This window comes from Drosophila innubila (assembly GCF_004354385.1).
Source record: "Drosophila innubila isolate TH190305 chromosome 3L unlocalized genomic scaffold, UK_Dinn_1.0 0_D_3L, whole genome shotgun sequence".
In the NCBI taxonomy this organism is placed as follows: Eukaryota; Metazoa; Arthropoda; class Insecta; order Diptera; family Drosophilidae; genus Drosophila; species Drosophila innubila.
This window is the reverse complement of record NW_022995376.1, coordinates 13,904,294-13,909,075: the sequence shown is the minus strand read 5'-3', so window position 1 is coordinate 13,909,075 and position 4,782 is coordinate 13,904,294.

The following is a 4,782-nucleotide window of genomic DNA, read 5'->3' as shown; positions in this document are numbered from 1 at the left end:
ATACCATTAACAGCATGGACAGCGCCGCAGGACTTCACACCAAAAACTCATTAAATCAATGCCCCCCACCCCACCATAAAGCAAATGAAAAGAAACTCATGAAAGACAATACGAATAACGTTAGAAAGAAAAGTCAGTTGTGCAGTTGTTCAGTTGTTCAGAGCCCAAAGAGAATGCTTTAGCTGTGCACTGCATGAGATATTCGAAAACAACAAAAATCTTATAATAAAGAAGGAAAAGAAAATTTAACTGTGACCAAGATGGCACCATGTGCCAGACGCTGACTCTCCTGAGTGTGTGTGTGTGTGTATGTGTGTGTGTAGCCTTAGGTAAAGGAAGCTGAGAGCACGACAGCTGTTCGCTGTGGTGAGTTTGCTGTGCAGCCTTTGCAGACACTACAACAATTCACCACGCGCTCTCCCACAACTTTACGCTCTCTATTAGAATTAACGCTCTCACACTCTCTCTCTCTCTCGGTTTGCTTCGGGCTGCTGCCTCAGTGGGTCAGTAAGGGAAATTTTTTTCACGATGCTCTCAACTCTCACTGCGTGGGTGACACATTTCTGGAGTAGCTTTGTCGTTTTTATGTTTTTTATTGTTGTTGTTGTTGTTTTTATATGGCGCTCGACTAAAATAAGTTTTAATTAATTGATGCATAATCATTCTAATTATGCTGGTAGCTTTCATTTGCCTTTGAGAACTATTAAGCATTAGTTTATTATGCAGTTCTCTTGCCACAACAGAAAGTACCAAAAGGAGAGAAACCTCAGTTCTTTTTGCCTTTTCGCAGTTTCGGTTTTAGTTCTTGGTTTTGTTCCTGCCGTCTCGTGACTTACTTTCAGCCCGAATTCGATGTCAATGTCGCCCTCCTGCTCGTCCTTGCTTTGTCCTGCCTGTCACCTGACCTCACTTTTACCTCGTTTCGTCACGTCTCCAAAATAATTTCATATTTATTGACAGCCATTGAACTGTTGCAGTGGCAGAATGGCAGAGTGGCAGTTGCACTTGCATCTGAAGCATCCTTTCATGAGCTGCAAAATGTGGCAAGCCAAGAGTTGCACCTTTTGAATTGGCTTGAATAAGATTTTACTTACTAATTAGCAGCTTTTCCTCTTGACACAAACAAGCTAAGCCCAAGGCTTTACACAATCTTGAGATACTTTGCATGTTGCAACACGCCGCATGCTGCAACTAAAGATGCAGATATTATAATATGTCGCTGTCTCTATAACTCAATAGGATTTTAGATTTGATCTCAATAGGATTTGTTTTTATTAAAATAAAGTTTATAGTTGTTTTTATAAAATAGTCTACAAATAACAATATTATATACGATTTAAAAAAATTTAGTTAAGGAATTTCGATATACATTTTTTCACCCAATTTATGTAATAAACCTCTTAAGTACTTTGGCCAATCCAAAGTTTGTACAGTTGCTCATTCCTTAACGAAAGCGAATGGTTCTGTTGCAAATTTGTTGGATAGAAGATGGAAGATTGTATATGGAAATACGTGAAAAGCTATGCCAAGTATGTATGTTAGCTCTTTTATCAAAAACTTTCGCTTGCAGCGCTCAGCTGTCGACTCCCGTGTGGCATCCACAAGCAGAGGCATATTCCCATCCTTGAGTCGCACTTGAGGCTCGTCGCTCCACATCAAGTGTACTGCGTACTGAGTTTTGTGCTCGCATGCGGTGGCGCCTCAATTTTGACACACTTTCAAGGCAAGTTTTAGTTTCATGCTCGGTTGAACCAAATAGTTGTGCGTTGTGCTTAACGTGCCACGCACTGTGGCAGGCAACGTTAGCTGATGTTGAAAGCGCGCCAGCAGCTCTGTAACCGCAAATATGCACGAGGTGGCAATGAACAGCATGAGCACAGTAGTAAGGGATGGAAGGGTGGCAGGGTGGCAGGGTGAATGGGTGACAGGGAGGTCGGGGGCGGGCACCTTGAGCGCCTACAAGGCAACAACTCAAACTGAAACATCCATTTAAGTGCCTCGTGGCAGTTTGTGGATCGTCTGGTGCGGCATTTTGGCTTTGATTTGAGCCAAAGGTAACACAAAGTAACAATTGTCAGTCCTGGAAGGGTTTGCCCCCAAGGGATAACTGGCAAAAAATGAAAACGTCGAGCATTGAACAGTGAACACTGAAGCGTGGAAATGGAAAAGTGAAAAGTGAAAAATGAAGAAGAGACCGTGCCACCATGGCAACAATCGAATTGGCAATGGGGCATGCCGCCTAATTTTTCAGGCATAACCAAAGCAAATAATTGACATAAAAGCGTCTACGGCAACATCAAAAAAGGAGTCAAAAAAGTCAAGCAGAGCAATTAGAAATCGAAATGGTAAGGGGAATTAATTAAAATATTCCTGAAATTAGGGTTGTACCCCTATCGGGATCGGGTGTGGCAATAACATTTTTCAGCTGCCTTTCAAATTTTTACTGGCAAGCTGAATTTATAGGCTACTGATGAAAACCACAACAAATGAAAGTTTCGCATAGCTTGATTCCTTGCTTACAAGAAGAAAGGGCAACTAAAAACCACACTGCTTTAATTTTGTTAGCCATTAATTAAATTAAATAAGCTTAAGACAGCAAGCAAATATTACGAAAGTTTTATTAGTAATATTTAAAAAATTAGACAATGATATTAATAAAAGTGCTCGAAACATATTTCGCATAAATTGTTTTCATTGTGTAGCAAACAGAGAGATAAAGCGGCAAAACTATTCTACAAATTCGCGCACACACACACACACATAGAGGAGATGTCATGTGTTGTAAAATACCATTAAAATCATGTCAAATGTAATATAAGAGTAAAGCTACGATATGCCGTTAGTTAAGCAACGTTTTTATCCGGCTAAAAACCCATAGCTCTCACTTTTTAGGCAGCTTTTAGTTTTGATGTGCAGGCGTTAAATTTGTCAAAACACAACACGATTGCAATTTACATACACATGCACACACATACACGCACACACACACACACACACACAGAGAGAGAGAGAGAGAGGCACACACATGCTACTCCAATATGAAATGTCACAAAATTTTCAACTATGATTTTTTTGCTGCATATTTGAAAATGTGAAAATAAATTTTAATGCCAGCTGCACACACACACACACCCACACACACACACGTACACATGCACTAAGCAAAAAATGGCAAACGTTTGGAGTTTCAAGTGCAGTCCAACAAATACACACACACACACACACATACTGGCATACTGGCATGCTGGTGTATGTGTGTGGAAAAATGCCATAAATTAAATTTTATGAAAAACAATTACGTATAGCAAAAGTCTACCCACAAAAACACCAACCTGCTACCACCCGCTGCTCCCTGCCCCTGCTCCCTGCCCCTGCTCCCTGCCCCTTCTGCCCGCTCCTGCCCCTGCCTGGCAACCCTGACAGCTCTACATGCGCCCGTGCTGTGGTTTACACTTGTAAGCATTTTGCCAAGCATATTTCATGCTGCGGCAGAGCAGGACAGCAAGTGTGATGGAGTGAGAGAGAATCCAAACGCAGAACAAGTCCAACATTTGCAAGTGTTTAAATTTCATAATAAATTGTCGCACGCGCAGTGTTTCGAGGGGAGTTGGGGAAAGGGTGGAAACATAGGAGAACAGGAGAGTGGGTAAGCTTCACCTGCAACGTTTCAATTAGCCAAGAGCCAGTAACCAAATGTGGGGCAACAGGTCGAAAATGCGCACAGGTCGCAAGTAGGCAGGAATAAGGAGTTAGGAGTCAGGAGTCGGGAGAAAGGATCTTTGCCTTTGCTTTTACTTTCGCTGCAATTTTGGTTTACCTGTGGGCGCGAGTTCCGCTTTCGTTTCTGTTTCCGTTTCCGTTTCCGTTGCCGTTGTCGTTGCCACTGCTCTGCCTATGCATCATTTCCGGTATATGGTTTTATATGCTTTTAATAGATGTCTGCACTGGAAGCAATTTATTTTGGCAGCCAAATGTATGTAAGAATGAAGCTGCGATGTCTAGAATCTGGTGTCTTCCTCGCATCCGGAATTGTTGTGGATTGTGCTCCTATTTGCATTTTATGTATTCAAATTGTGACATTTACAGACACACACCCACACACACATACACACCCACACACACACTGTCGTACACATGTTCCACTTTTCATAGTCATAGATATTCATTTGTATGTCAGTCGGTGGCTGCCACCTCTCACACCGCCTTTCCCCGTCGCCCGCTGACTTCTCCTGCTCTGCACGAATGAATCTAATTGCGCAAATGTGTGTTAAATTATATTTTTGCATACGCAGACAATCGTACACATCCGAGCAGAGGTTGCAGAAGAGGCAGCAGCTGTGTTCTCTGTGGTTCTACCAGTTGTTGTTACTCTGGTTTTCCCAGTCATTCAGTTAGCCAGGTGTGTGCTACTCTGTGTGTGTGTGTGTGGGTGTAGGTGCAATTGACAGAGGGCCAAGTTAACAGTTTGTTAACAATCTTCTGTTACAACGAACTCAAGGTTGATTGGCAAGATCTAAAAATAGGATCCTTGACTGTAGTTCACAGCTGTAGCAAATTGCAATCAAATATTTGATAAGCAGACTTCCAACTCTGTTAAAAGATAATACAAAAATGTTCAAATGGCAATCTCGTGTAATTTTATATCAAATGTAATATTTTTCTTTTAAGATAAAATAATTTCAATCAACTGAAGAGACAAATTAAAACAATATTTTCTTATTATAATATTTATTTAAAATGCCACAATCCAAGAATAACATTCCCAATAAATGAAACATCATA